The 16,152-nt window shown below is 34.5% G+C and overlaps 1 protein-coding gene and 2 long non-coding RNA genes across 22 annotated transcripts in view; 1 reads left to right on the forward strand and 2 right to left on the reverse strand.

Annotated features, from left to right (window-relative positions):
- magi2b (membrane associated guanylate kinase, WW and PDZ domain containing 2b) overlaps positions 1 to 16,152 on the reverse strand; it is a 251,798-nt gene that overhangs the window by 221,356 nt on the left and 14,290 nt on the right. The gene's annotated exons all lie outside the window — the stretch shown is intronic.
- Positions 4,724 to 7,818, forward strand: LOC147837693 (uncharacterized). Its single transcript, XR_015526498.1, has 2 exons — positions 4,724 to 5,534; positions 6,364 to 7,818. It is a non-coding gene; the product is annotated as an uncharacterized LOC147837693 (long non-coding RNA).
- LOC147837694 (uncharacterized) lies at positions 5,137 to 9,573 on the reverse strand. The gene is made up of 3 exons (XR_015526495.1): positions 9,510 to 9,573; positions 6,257 to 9,239; positions 5,137 to 5,424 (listed from the first exon to the last, which is right to left on the reverse strand). It is a non-coding gene; the product is annotated as an uncharacterized LOC147837694 (long non-coding RNA).

The raw sequence follows: 16,152 nt of genomic DNA on the forward strand, positions 1-16,152 counted from the left end.
TGAGCCTATTTTCCCAAGTGTTCCTTTAAAGTCCACCTTAACTGGAAGCTGAGACTTTTTTTTGTATTGGACGGAGTTCCTAAAAAAAAGGAATATTAAATGAGCTGAATAGATGTAGTAAAGTAGGCATTTCATTAAAAAAGATCTGGAAATGAGTTTTAGAAGACTAATTTTAACCTAACAAACACCTCCTCCTCACCATTTCTGTTTGTTGTCAAAACTGACAGTTGGAGGGCAGGGTTGGGCGATGTCGACCAATTTGGCATTATGCGATGTCTAATGTAAAACATTGCTATGAACGATGACATGGTCGTCATAGGCGGAGGTGAATTAAATATTTATTAATAACTAATTCATGAAGAAATAATTATTTGTAGCCTACTGTTTCAACAACCTGACCCGCATGGTCTTTGTTTTGCCCATAAACAAATCATAAATAAATAAAGATAAGTTGCACACAAATTACCACCTATCAATCACCTTCTTCTGCATTAGGTTGGTCAGTAAAAAAGGTGCACAACCAACAATATGTGAGGTCTTCACTAAAATTGCCAAGTACAAGTGTGAAAGAAAAATATTGAAGCAGTGTACAGATGCTGTGTCACGTAACCTGATAGATTCAAAAGACTTAAGAGTCGTTAAATAGAGACTAGGGACTCTCATTTCGGTTAATATTTCTAACCAACAACCATCCCTCGTTATTCGGATATTAACGGTTAACTAGTCAGATTAATATTAAATTATTATTAAATTAAAATAAATAGAAATTGACTTGTCTATTTTGTGTCTCACACATTAAATATTGCATTTTAAAATACTGATTTATTTTAACATGCTAGCATATTAATAACAGAACATAACAACAGAGCATCTTCAAGCACCTACAGAGTTTCCAATAGCATAGAAAAATAGAATACAATAAATAAAATAAATAGGCCTGCCCTAAAATATTTTCCCCTCAATGATTAATTTAGATTATAAAACCAAAACACTGACTGATCCTTTTTAAGAACTGGCATAGGCTGTTTTTTTTTTCAATCATATGTCTTCCATCAAATAAATATTGCTGACTTCCTCAAATTGCTCGCTCCAGGGAAAATTTGCATTTATTTAATGTACCACTCTTATTATTATACCATAAAACCTTTTACATTTTTAATAGAAATCATCATTTTAAAGATTATATCTTGATATATGGTTTCCTCTATCTCGTGTGCGGTTCAAGTGTGCGCTGCGTGATGAAAAGACAACACTGACAACGCGCGCATATGTTGACTTTTTGTAAACAGTTTTGTTGTTTAAATATGATATTGCATTAATTTGCATACATGCTTTATAATCTGTTTAATGAAAGCTAAAGTCTATTTGTTGTGTTTATGACGCAGATCCAGGAGGCAATCAGTATCAGTGCTAGTTTGGCATCATCTGTATCAAACAGCAATATTCTTCTTCCATTTTGCTTTCCTTGGCAAATATGTCTGTATGCATGTGTGGTTACACGTTACCGTCCTGCGAGTTACCAAATATGTGTTGCAGTTGTACGTTACGGTTACAAACGCACCCTTTTGGTTAACGGTTAATCGATCATTATGAGCATCCCTAATAGAGACCAGATTAATTAAATATCACGTTTAACAACTATAGTGACACGCGACCAAGCGGTACATCCTTGATAAACTGTCCGACGTGCACTGCTCTCTCTGACAGTGTGTGTGGCTGTTTGTGTGTGTGTGTGTGTGTGTGTGTGTTTTCAGGGGACGGAGGGCTGTTCAGAGATGCTAGGTAACATAGATAATATAGGTAAAAACATGGTGTGGATATGGATCATTTTCGTTCTAAAATGCCATTTTTATACCAAGACGTATTAGTGTAAACAGGGCCTAAGTGTGGCAGAGAATTGGCGATGACGGCTCAGCATTGTGTTGTCTATTGGCCCTATTGGAGGGTGTGTGTGGTTTAGTATGTTATCCATGCCCATTACTTCAAAATCACGTAATCTGAGAATTTAATTGAAAACAAATAGGAAGTGCATTTTCCGATTTTAATTTTAAATTACAAGAGCAAACGATTTGTTTTTTTTAAATGACATGCACATATTTGTTTTAATAACATGCTCACATTGGGAGTTCACCACAAAAACTACCAATGTGAGCTAACAAAATCATATGCTTATTTTTGAAAAGGAAAACATTATAATAGGCAAAAAAAAAATGACCAAAATACTCAGCATCATTGTAGGGCTGAACGATAAAATCCATCTTGGTATTTATTAACCGAACACCATTGTCAATATCCATAATAAAAAAAGTTTGGTATAAAGTTTCGGTATGAAGCAATATAGTTTCATTAAAATGTGGCAGCTGAGCACGCACCTTGGAAGCAATGCCAATAAGCTTAGGGTGTCAGTTTGTCATGTCTAATGGAGGCGCACACGCAATGTTGTGCACATTTTCCAGCCGCACCTAATTGAAAAGCATCTGAACTTTCCTGAATGCCGTGAGCGCACTGACTCAGGCAAGCAGAACTAACCAATCTGCTTCACACTTTGTAAGAAATATACACATTTCAGTAATAACGACAGACCAATTACCCAAGACAAACACAGCACACCCAAACACTGCAGCGCTTTTTACCTTTCCCGATAACCTTGTATCAGAGCTGCAACAATGGTTTGTCTGTTTGTCATCCTCTGAGAAAATGGTTGCCTTGTTCCGAGAGACGCCATAGAAAATGGTGAAGAAGACCACATGCTCGCTCTTGTCACTTCAGGTCAGAATAACAACACATGCGAAACTGAGTGCTGTATAGCAGCAGTGAGGAGATTGTAAATAAAAAAGGATGTCGCCAGAGTGGCTTTTTGGTTTCTTTTCTTATGCATCCCAGCCACTAGCACCCCATGTGAAAAAATTTTTTAGCATAGGGGGTAATATAGTCATTCAACTTCACTATTCATTACGTTGCAGTAAGTTAATACTTTAATAATGATTTTTTGTTCCTTTACATGAAAGCTCAGATTTGATTTTCATAATTTGTGTTGTTTACAGAGTTTGAGGTTTACTCTATCATTATTATTCACACCTTACAGATGATCTACCTTTACCATTGCACACTTTGTAACAATTTATTTATAAAGTTTAAAAGTCTTTGACACTGATGTAACACTGATGTTTATTTTACTATAAGGAGATCAGATATTCTGTTTAAATATTTTGGCTTTTGACTATTAAAAATTATTTGCTTTAGTAATGTTGATAAATTAAAATAGTAAAAAAAATCCTAATATTCCTAAATGTATTTTTTTTTTAAATATTTAATAATTATCAACATCGGATGATATGAAACATGACATCACAATCTTTTTATTTTTGCAATATCGCCCAGCTCTACATCATTGTATATTTTCCCAGTCTTGTGCAGGCCTACTCCTTTTCTCCAGCCAGACTAAATGCTTTCTCCTCCTCCATTCCCGTCCAACAAAACTCAACAAAAACAGTTTGAATTTTAAGTAAATAAATACGCCCCAGGGATCAATTCTAGATCTCAGTGACAAAGCAGTCGCTCAAGGCCACAGAACAAGACATTAAAGCCTAAAGCCACACAGCGATTACAGAACAAAAAAGACCTTTCTCTGCGACTGCAGGCTCTTTTGTTTTGTGTCCCGCTGTCGAGTAATTCTTACACCTCTTTCTAATCCTAAAACAAACACTTTGCTCATCTTCATTTTCCCCACTGCAAAATATAGTGCAACTGTGGGCTGAAGAGCAAACAGTTCATACACAATGCATTACAGTGACAGGCTTTTACACAGCGCTGCATGGGACTGAAATTAAAGAGTGGTTTTAGTAGGCTGTGGACATTTGTTTATTTTCCAAACGCAGTGTTTTAGATCCTGAAGCTAATTCTGTGATAAAACACACAGTGTGAGTTTGCACGCTGAGCTGATGAGGAATATTTCACATTTTAAAGCGCAGAAGGACTTGTGTTTGATTCAGTTCCATGTAATTATTGATTTCAAATGGCTTCTTAAGGAAACTACTAACATTGATACTATGTTTAGATCAATGATTTGCCTTTTTTTTCCCTCCTTTGGTAGGATAGATTAATTTATTCAAAAATGACATCAAAAAGCATACATTTACATACAAATCTCAATTATATAATAAAAATAAATGTATTATTATTATTATTATTATTATTATTTAAAATTATTATTAAATACTGTGTTATAATTATTATTTATTTTATTATTAATCATGTTTTAAATGAAAATAATTATATTATGTGTAATAGTTATATTTTATTATGATATTTAGATAATATTCTTATTTATAGTATTATTATGTAGATTTTTTATATATTACATATAATAATAATAACAACAACAACAACAACAACAACAACAACAACAACAACTGTTATTATTATTTTATGATATATCATATTATAGCTAAAAATCATAATAATTATAAAATATAATACAAAATTTCTGTGCATGACTCGTAAAAACTGTATTATTTAAACTACATTTGCTTTTTTAAAAAATCATTAAGATTGAATTATGATTAAGCAATCAAAATGTAAGCAAAGTTATTTTAACTTACCAGTTCCACTGCATTATGTTTTTAAAGTCATTAAATCCACATGAGGCCAACATGAATACAAACAGAATTTCTAAGCACTTGGAGATTATGCAGCTACACTTTGCAAAATTTTTCCTTTTATTCACCATCGCAACCTCTCATTATTAACTGACGTTAAACAAATTATTGAACAACCAAGTAGAATGCAGATAAGGAACAATATTTAAAACCAAAAGAAAAGTCCTTGCCCTGTCGTGAGCCCAACTAATGTGAAACAAGCAACAAAATTGCATGTGCACATTTAAATACGATTTACATCTTAAGGTGATGAGCGCAACAATAGAAAGAACAGCAAATAAAGCATCTGATGTACTTCAACAAATGAAATGTATTGTTTCTCTGTGTCACAGATCTCCGGGTTCCTGCAGTGTTGAGTGCGCAGAGGAGAAATGAACTGCAGAAGCGCTCATGACAGATGGCCAAGCGTTTTTATGCACACATCTAAAGCATAAGAACCCACATCATAATTAATTATTTACTAAATATGTTTTTTTTTCCTTTCAAAGTAAGCCAGCCAGTGTGAGAAACAGTTTCATAAAAATCTAATTCTCACTTGCATACTTACAAGCGCCCGTGTTTGTCATTTTAAAATGAGACACTGTAGATTTTGGCCTTTTTAGCATCCCATCATTTTTTTATTTTTTTCAATTTAAAGAAAACATGCCAAATACACTAGTACATGTATATATATATATATTTTTGTCAATTTATCAACTTGTTTTTGTAGATTAAATACATTTTCTAAAATTCTGCTTATTCAGTCATTAATCTCACTTCAAAAGCACTACATCACAAATGTATTTATTGTAAAAAGTGATTAGATTTTTTACTTTAAAGGGGTGGTCCAGAATGTAATTTTATGGCTTGGTTGTGTTTATAAGATGTGAAGTAGGGGTGTCACGATTTCAATTTTGAATCGAAATCGATCGAAATGTATGCTCATTTTCAATTATCGAATCAAAAAATAGAATCGTCGATGCTGCCACGCCCCCATGTCATGTCAGCTTGGCTTGCCAAGCGGGAAAAAAACAGGCTTGTTGAAGTGTTTGTTAAACTGCAGAAGCAGGAGACCCATCGACAGAACTTAAACCCTCTCCTCTTTCAATGAAATCACCGGTGTGTAAGCATTTTGGATTTTCAGTGAGTTATGTTGACATTTGTTTGACGTTGTCGTCAAAAAAAAACAGTTTTGCAAACTCTGCTATGTACGTATTACGTACGGTTCGTCGTAACCGGGATTACTCACTGTCTAAAGTCAACTAATCACTTTTAAAACAACAGGATTACTCACTGTCTAAAGTCAACTAATCACTTTTAAAAAAACAGGATTACTCACTGTCTAAAGTCAACTAATCACTTTTAAAACAACAGGATTAATCACTTTTTAAAGTCAACTAATCGCTTTAAAAACAACAGGATTACTCACTGTCTAAAGTCAACTAATCGCTTTAAAAGCAGCAGGATTACTCACTTTAAGTCAACTAATCATTTTAAAACAATGAGTTTACTCACTTTAACAAAAGTCAACTATTCCCTCTAAAAGCAACAGTTTTTGTAGATTAAATACATTTTCTAAAATTCTGCTTATTCAGTCATTAATCTCACTTCAAAAGCACTACATCACAAATGTATTTATTGTAAAAAGTGATTAGATTTTTTACTTTAAAGGGGTGGTCCAGAATGTAATTTTATGGCTTGGTTGTGTTTATAAGATGTGAAGTAGGGGTGTCACGATTTCAATTTTGAATCGAAATCGATCGAAATGTATGCTCATTTTCAATTATCGAATCAAAAAATAGAATCGTCGATGCTGCCACGCCCCCATGTCATGTCAGCTTGGCTTGCCAAGCGGGAAAAAAACAGGCTTGTTGAAGTGTTTGTTAAACTGCAGAAGCAGGAGACCCATCGACAGAACTTAAACCCTCTCCTCTTTCAATGAAATCACCGGTGTGTAAGCATTTTGGATTTTCAGTGAGTTATGTTGACATTTGTTTGACGTTGTCGTCAAAAAAAAACAGTTTTGCAAGCTCTGCTATGTACGTATTACGTACGGTTCGTCCATAAACAACACCGGCATCGCGATTCTCCGCCCGCTCGCGAAAAGTACACACTCAGGCCCTGTTTACACTGTCTTTGTTTTTAAACGTCATTTTAGTACGACAACGATTTGACATCCACAGTGGCGTGTAGCATTTCTGAGCAGCCCTCCTTACTCTCTACCTCTGAAAATGCACATCACGTGACCACACTGACACAGCCATGCGCTCGAGACAGCAGGTCCAGGCAGTCAGAGGACTGCTTCAATCTTTCACTCACTTGTACTTAGTCATTTTAGCGAACACCTCAGATTCTGTTGGCTGGTTCCTGTTGGTTGTGTGTCTTTTTTACCGACGCCATCATAATGACACAGATCACTGCCTATTCACGAGTCCCGCAGAAAAAGTCATTGGCAGGTGGTAATTGTGTGTATTTTGACTTTATTCATTTACTGTATGATTTGTTTATGGGTAAAACAAAGGCCATACAGGTCAGGTAGTTAAACGGTAGGCTACAAATAATTAATTGGTCATTAATTAATTATTCATAATCGAAAATTGAATCGAATCGTGCCTTTAGAATCGAAAATGTAATCGAATCGAGGATTTGGAGGATCGTGACACCCTTAATCCAAAGCAATGTGTGCTCATGTTTCACTTGAAGAAAATCGCGTTATTTTTTCATATATCTCACTTTGATTATTACACAGCTACTCAGCTAACATGAAAATGACTGTCATATTTCCAAGTTCCTCTGAAAGGCTCGCCCTTAAGTGACTCTGATTGGTCATCGTCATAATGTGCTGCTATTCGCGAATCGGCTCCACGTCACGCCCGTAAAAGCACGCGCTTTTCTGCTGTGTAAACAATGAGTCAACCTCCTGCCTGCTCTCTATAATAAAGTCTGACAAGTGTCTGTAACGAATGAAAATGGGGTGTGGCTCCTGTAAGAACGTTTGCGTGTGCGTCTATGTGTGTGTGGTGTAAATGTTGTCTGTGTCTATGTGTGTGTGTATGTGAATGTGTGAACTTTCTGTAACAAGCGCATGTGCGCGGGACTTTCTTTTTCTCTGATGCTCGGATTAAGTTATTTTCTGTAATATATCGTGACAGAAGAATAAAGCACAAGATGTGGGATGCAACCTGTGTGAGCCTTGATTTATTATTCTGCTGCTACCATGAGTCAGGTAAGCTAACCTGTATTTTTTTTTAACTATGCGTTACACGACGTCTTTCAAGTGTATCCGGAATATGCAGGTGTAAGTAATATGAATCATCCACATAACTTTAGCGACTTTATTATCTGAGATGTAAAATGCATGGAAAAGCTGCCTGTAGACAATCAATGCAGTCGTGAGCGCACACACATAAGAGACTGGAACGTGCTGGTGGAGTGTGTGTGTTTAGCCGAATCCAGCACTAAACTGGGAGAGATTCTGGAGCTGTTTTGTCAAATCATGCTTGCTGTGTATTTTATAATTCTCTGGAACATAATTAATATTGAACTGTAAGCACTTCTGTCTTTGTGTCGTGTCCTTTGGAAGCCCAAATACAGAAACAGACGAAGCTCTGTGGAAACAGCCGTGTTTAGACGGATTTTTAGCTTCATCTCTGCTTAAACGTTACAGCGCCTCTGGCCACGGCCCTTACCTGCTCAGTTTGGATGCGCAGTAACAAACCTTTGTGATCTCACAGGGGGCAGAAGTATTTTTTGTAGTCCCCAAAATTCGTTCACTGTAGGCTTTGCTAAGCTAATTCTTTAAAAACCAAGGTCTCCCTTTGCATTGAACTTAGAACTTTTTACATTCAGAGATGTTGTTTGTTCACACACCTACATTACACATCAACTAAAGTTTAAAATATAATATCATAGTGGTCCACCCCCTTTAAAAAGTGACGTTAAAAGCAACAAGTAAACCTACTGTAAATTGCAATTGTTAAGTTGACTTAAATTTTTATAATCAAACACAATTCATTTACTTAATAATCACTCACTAATTACTCACTGATTTAAAGTCAACTAATCACTTTAAAAGCAATGGATTTACCCACTTTAAACAAAGTCAACTGTTCGCTTTAAATACAAAAAGGTTATTCATTTCTTGAAGAAAAGTCAACTAAAAGCTTTGAAAGCAATGGGTTTACTCACTTTAAGCAAAGTGAACTGTTCGCTTTAAACACAAAAAGGTTATTCATTTTTTGAAGAAAAGTCAACCAAAAGCTTTGAAAGCAATGGGTTTACTCACTTTGACCACAGTCAACTAATCGCTTTTAACACTGAGTAATCATGTTGCTTTTAAAGTAAATTAATCGCTTTAAAAACAACAGGATTAACACAGTTTAAAGTCAAGTAATCGCTTTAAAAGCAACAAGTTTACTCACTGTTTAAAGTTAACTAGTCACTCTCAAAAGCCACGATTTATCTTATTTTAAGCAGTCAACTATCGCTTTTAAAACAATGTATTTACTCAATATAAGCAAAGTCAACTAATCCCTTTAAAAGCAACAGATTTACTCACCGTTTAAGGTCAACTAATCGCTTTAAAAACAACAGGATTACTCACTGTTTAAATTCAACTAATCTCTTTAAAAAAACAGGATTACTCACTGTCTAAAGTCAACTAATCACTTTTAAAACAACAGGATTACTCACTGTCTAAAGTCAACTAATCACTTTTAAAAAAACAGGATTACTCACTGTCTAAAGTCAACTAATCACTTTTAAAACAACAGGATTACTCACTGTCTAAAGTCAACTAATCACTTTTAAAAAAACAGGATTACTCACTGTCTAAAGTCAACTAATCACTTTTAAAACAACAGGATTAATCACTTTTTAAAGTCAACTAATCGCTTTAAAAACAACAGGATTACTCACTGTCTAAAGTCAACTAATCGCTTTAAAAGCAGCAGGATTACTCACTTTAAGTCAACTAATCATTTTAAAACAATGAGTTTACTCACTTTAACAAAAGTCAACTATTCCCTCTAAAAGCAACAAGTTCAGTCATATTTTTAAAGTCAACTGATTGCTTTACTCACTGTTTAAAGTCAACTAATCACTTTAATAGCAATTTTTTTATATACATAATAAGACTGATAATATTTGTAGAATTTTTTTTCTTTCTTGGCTGTTATAAGTATTTTCTGAATTGTGGAGTGACACAAAAAGATTCCCAAAATCCCTTTTGTAAAAATGTTTAACCTTCATCCAATGCTCAGATTTTTGTACTAAAAATATATGCAAGTTAGTGCCAAATTAATGAAATAATGTCATATTTAAACAAATTATTTTAGAAAACTAGCGACACAAAAATGTTTGCGATTCTAAACCCAATTAATCAAATGTGAAAACATGTTGAAAAGTGTTAATTTTTTTTACCTTATTCACATTCAAGGCAGCAGTTTTTGGCATCTTGTACGCTTGTAGTCGTGACTTAACAGTGAATCAAAGTGAATTCTATGCCCTGATAGGTTGAGGATTTACCCACTTTAAAATGGCGATCTCAACATCAGCCTAAAGTATATGATTCCGTATGATGGAAACCTCGAGCTTTAGTCCGGTTGATTGTAATCAGTTACTCTAGTAAGCGCATTAAAACCATCATAATCCCAAATAGCAGCCTAGAGGGATGTCAGATGGATCTGCTTCACAAATTAGGTGGCATTGTGCTCCACTTGCTTAGTGAGTGGAAGACTGAGGAAAATACTGTAACGCTCTGCGCTGTGTGTTTTTATTATGTAAACACATTTGTGAGACAAATTCAGAATCAAGATTACAATAGTTTTGGATTTTTCATTAGATTTAGTTTCCATTTCATTTTGGCTATTTTTTTTTTTCAAATTCAGTTAGTTTTTTGAGGGAGGTTTACTAGATTTACTAGTTTCTATATTAGAGCTGCACGATTCTGGCTAAAATGAGAATCGGGGTTTTTTTGCTTAAAATAAAGATCACGATTCTCTCACAGTTCTGTAAATGTAAAATAAAGGTATGGTAAAAAACAACATATGGCACAACATCAATAATAATATTATGTGTAGGTCTACTGGTTTCTATAAATAATTCTATTTTACTTATAATAATTCTGATGTTGACTTACTATGTTTGAGAAATATGCTTGCAATCTGTCATATTAGACAATTTTATTCACTGGTACAATCAGACATTTGCCATTATCATATTGTATTCAACAATATATAGGTTACAGCAGTTATACTGACACTGTAAACATTTATTTTCATGCACAACTGTGGGTTCGCTCTGAAAGAAAAAATATATCAAATGCTTGTTGTAATCATAACTCAGTCTTTGGACTGAGGGGAAACCAGAGCACTCGGAGGCAACCCACGCGAACGTAGGGTGAACATGCAAACTCCACACAGAAACGCCAACTGACCCAGCTGAGGCTTGAACCAGCAACCTTCTTGCTGTGACAGCAACAGCACTACCTACTGCACCACTGCGTCGCCCATCTCAAAGTTATACATTTTGTTGTTATTATTACTTGGTATAAATAGAAGAGAAGGGAACCTTAAGACCTTTTTCTTTGACAAAATAGCCTGAAGAGGTGAAAAAAAAAGTTTAGATTAATACATTTGAATGTATATACAGTATAATGTTTATACATGATGTCGAAAGCATGGAGTTCAGTACCAATTGGTACTGAAAATTTAAAAACATCCATTTCCTGCTAACATCCCCATGTTCTCATAAATTTTATTCCCATAAAGTTTATGGCTGCATTTGCACTAGTGCATTTTTGTTTTAAAATAGCATTTTTTAAATGACATTTTTACTGCGTTTCGGAAAAATGATCGAGTATTGAGTATTTAAAAAGTATCAAGTTCGATAACAGTTGATACCATGTTGGGCATATAAACACAATGGTGAATAATGACACTCAGCAATGCTTAAGTACATGCTTAACAGCACTCATATCTTAGCAGGAAATAGATATTTTTAATATTTCACTACCAATTGGCACCAAATTCAATACTTTTTACAACTCTATTGTATAGTGTGGATGAAGGTCTTTTTTTTTTTACGCTATTTTAAAAATAGTAAAAATAGTAAATATAGTAAATATAAATAGTGTACATATAATAGGGCTGGCCTAAAATCTAAATCTCGATTGATTTAACATTTTAACTCGATTACGATTAATGAAAGATTATTTTATTTATTTATTTTATTTATCATAATTCAGTGACAGGTTTTGTACAGTAAATATGCTTACATATTACAAGTGACAGATTCTTAAATGACGGGTACATTACTTGATTTTAAAATAATTGAAGGAAACACAAGCTATTTACTATCTATGATTAAGCATTGAACATCAGCGTTGAACAAGTGAAATTGCGACGGGACCGGCGGACGTGCAACAACTTTAATCATAAGGTAAACACAAAACAAAAGTTTCCAACAGTTTCTACTGACGAGACTGCAACTGCACCTGGACCCCACAAAGGCTCGGCCAGATGGGTGTGCTCGACGCAGAAGTAAATCAACCTTAAATAACAAATGAACACAGCGGGGTCACGTGACACCACATGCAGTAGGAAATTCATTTTAAAAATTGTTCTGGAAAATTTTGGTTATAGGTTCTGAATGTCAATTTCGATTACTTTTCGATTAATTGCCAAGCCCTAACACACAAGTTCATAAAGTGCAATAAAAACAGCTCGAATTTTAACCTACAACGTCACACTTCCCTTTACTTAATGTCAGGTCAGAAACAAGCATCCATACTTAACACCACATTATCTGTTTTCATAATTAATCAGAAATCGATTAATCAGAGAAAAGGTCCAGGCAAAATTGTTTAAATAGCTGGAGAGTTACATTGCATAATGTGAAGAAGCTAAAATGCATTCACAGCTCTCTTAGGGAATTGTTACCAGATTTGCAACCAGCCAAGAGACAATCTGCATCTAATAAATATGGAGTGTTAATATTACGAAGAGAAGAACAAATGGCAGATATATCAAAACAGCTCTGTGTATTAAAGTCATGGATGACAATAACAGGAAAACTATATAATGTTTACTCATCCTCATGCTTGATATTAACCTTCTTCTGTAGAAAAACAAAAGGAGATGCTTGGTAGAATGTTCATGCTGCTCTTTTCCCTACAATGTTGACAGTTTAAAAGCTTTAAAATGGATTACAGACATAGCTCCCTATATATTTGCAACTACACATATTTGCAAATACGACAAACTGCATTAATTGCCTCGCATCAAATCCCAACATGCTTCATCTGAGTATTCAAATATAATAAATGATAAGACCAATTATTATTATTTTTAGAAATGGTTTTGAAACAAATCTTTGTGCTAACAAACGAAATTATTTAGGCTTATAGATGCCTTTACTGAAGTGTACAACACCGTTTCTTCATCCACAAAAAAGAGAAAGTGAAAGTAAAGGCCGATTGGAGGAGGCTCATTTTTTATACTCGCACTTCAGATGCTCTGTTTAACAGTTTTCTCGCTAGTGAAGCGTTCAGTTCTTCCACTTACAAAGTCCGCCATGTAAATAGCAAATGCACTATGGCGCAACACAACTGACTAATAAAAGGAATGGGAGATGACACTCTGATTGGTTTATTCTCAAAAGAAACCCAAAGCACCAGAATAAGCACAACCCTGTTAGAGTGTATTTTTCTGTCCTTAAAATAGCAAAAGTGGATTCGGACCCTTAATGCTTTTGCGGTCTGCGATTTAGACTTTGCGCCTAGATTGTTAAAATAGAGCCTTATACATGTCTTTCACTTTTTAAAGTATACATGTATGCGTTAATAATACTATGATTTCTTGGGGGAGAGGTGGACCATATATACGAAGTAGAGATGCAACGATTATAGATTTTGGTCGTACGATTATAGTCTAAGCAACATGGCTTTACACTAACACCCGCCAACCCGCCAAATGCGGGTAAATTTCAGATTTGAGACAGCTGCTCCCACTAGCCACTTTGACAGGTTGGAAATAATTTTTACATTGTAATTTTATTAAAACAGGGTTCAACAATATGGATGGCCTAATATGCATGCAAATGTGATCTCAGAATCAAGAAGCAGCACGATGACGACTGTTCGCGCGAGCAAAAGCAGGTGAATACCCTATGAGTTGATGATTGCTCGCGCTCAAAGGTAATGTGCGCGCGCTCCTGTTTACTTGTGCGAAACAATTGTGTGTAGCAGTCACTGCTTTCATTTTAATTATTCTCAGGCACGTGATCATCCTTTCATTATCATTCGTCGTATGTTTTACCTGCTTTCTTTTGCTTACAGTTATTTTGTTAATACAGTTTAATTATCATCCTTTACAATAACATTGCTTTAATATGAGATTAGCTCCCCATTTATGAATAATAACTGCTGATCTGGGACCTTTAGCCAGGACAGATTACTGTGCATATTTTAGATACATGACAATAGGTCTTTTAAAATGTCAATTTTTTAAAAAAAGGAAAGTTTTGTTGAATAAAAAGGTTATGTATACAGCTATATATTTGCTTGTTTTGACACATTAAAAATGTGTGGCTAAGAAATAACTATTTCTGGTCAGAGATAAATTTGGTAAAACCTTAATTTTGAGCCCTAAAAAAGTCATGTGAAATAAAAACCAATTGCAATGACAACACATTTGCTCATGCATAGTGAGCTAGCTCACACCCAACACACACAAACAGTGAAATAAATAAGGAGGCATGTGGACAACACAACATCTAAATCAAGTCATTTTAGCATGTCAAAGTCACATTTATTAATACAAAATATATTTTCCAAACAACAAAATTGCGGCTAGTGAAAATGGTAAGTGGGTAGTAATGTTGGAAATCTACTAGCCACAGTGGCTGGTGATCAAAAAAGTTCATGTCAAGCCCTGCTAAGGAATAATAACGGTTTCAAGATTATTATTTCAAAACACTACTAGTTTATAGGGATGTCCAGATCAGATCATGTGATAGGAAATCGGGCCGATCATACTGCTTTACATTCGATCGGAATTGGACGTTACCTCCTGATCAGGACTTAAATATATATATACATATATATATATATATATATATATATAAATATATATTCCCAATATTTTTTAACACATCTATAGTTACGCAGTGGCACAGAATTAGACCTCTATCTTGACTTCACACAGAAGCAGCAACGTGTACGGCATGACATCACTGTGTTACAGAGACGCTATTAGCTAAATGCCGGCAAAGTAGAACATGGAAGCAGCCTGAAGCTTGAGTATGTCTGCCATCTGGAGGTATTATAAAGTAGATGACGACAACAATGCCATAGCAAACTGTGAGATGTAAACTTGGGATTGCCTGCTGAGTATTTTAAGCTGAGCTGCTGTTTGTTTTTATATTAGACTTTTTTATATTTACTGTTGCACTAAAGTCCTAAAGTGAATAATTTATGTTATTTATCACGTGATTGTTCAAGCTACCACACAGAAGTGCTCTGTTTGTTCAAAGAGTCGTTGAATGTTAAAACAAGGTGAATTAAATAAAAAATAAGGAACGTCCAAGATCTTTCTCTTCGCTTATTTATTCTGTGTATTATACAAGTATTGGAACAGGTTTCAGTGTTTGTAGATACTCAAAATCAAATGACTCAAAACCTGATCGGGACATCACTATTAGTTTAGTAATTCACATTCCACATTGCTGCTAATATGCACACACAAGCTGTTCGCCTCCATTGAAAATAACAAACTTGCGCGTACAAAAGACGGGATATGTGATCCACCCTTAGTTATTATCCTCAGCCATTGTTAAAATTAGCCTTTATGCAGTGTGCATGTGTATTAGCCTTAATGTACAAGCTTGCAATGTTAAACTAGCACACAGTTGGCATAACTTTGTTTAGTTGCAGTAGTTTTGTTCTGTGCATAAACATGGTGTTGAGAAGCCTTTACGATTAATTAACCGTGAAGAATTAAAACACGGTTAATAGTGAAATCGGTTAATCGTTGCATCCCTAATACTGATGTAGACAAGTTTGTATTAATATTATCAAATTCTTAAAAAAAAAATTTGTTTATAGAACATAGATCTATACACTTGACTAGAGGCAGGTGGGAGTTTTCCTTGAAACTGGTTGATTGTATGAAAATTGGTAAAGATTAAATGATTTATGATAGATTTCAAAACAAATAAAATGTTTTGAATAAATTCATTTAAATTTCTCAACAATAAAGTCATCATGTTTTGAGAATAAACTGATTCGATTTTGAGAATAAAGTCATTGTGTTGAGAAAAATATATAATTTAATAATATTGAGAATAAACACAAATTTGAATTAAGTATATAATATAAAGTCAGGTCTAAAAATATTGGCACATGGACACAATTCCAACATTTTTGACTCTATACACCAACACTTACACCAGCAAGTGAAATGCATTCTCAATCAGATTCAGGTTAGGGGATTGACTTGGCAATTAAAGCTGACAG

The sequence above is a fragment of the Danio rerio genome, chromosome 25 (assembly GCF_052040795.2).
Source record: "Danio rerio strain M-AB ecotype USA chromosome 25, GRCz13ab, whole genome shotgun sequence".
In the NCBI taxonomy this organism is placed as follows: domain Eukaryota; kingdom Metazoa; phylum Chordata; class Actinopteri; order Cypriniformes; family Danionidae; genus Danio; species Danio rerio.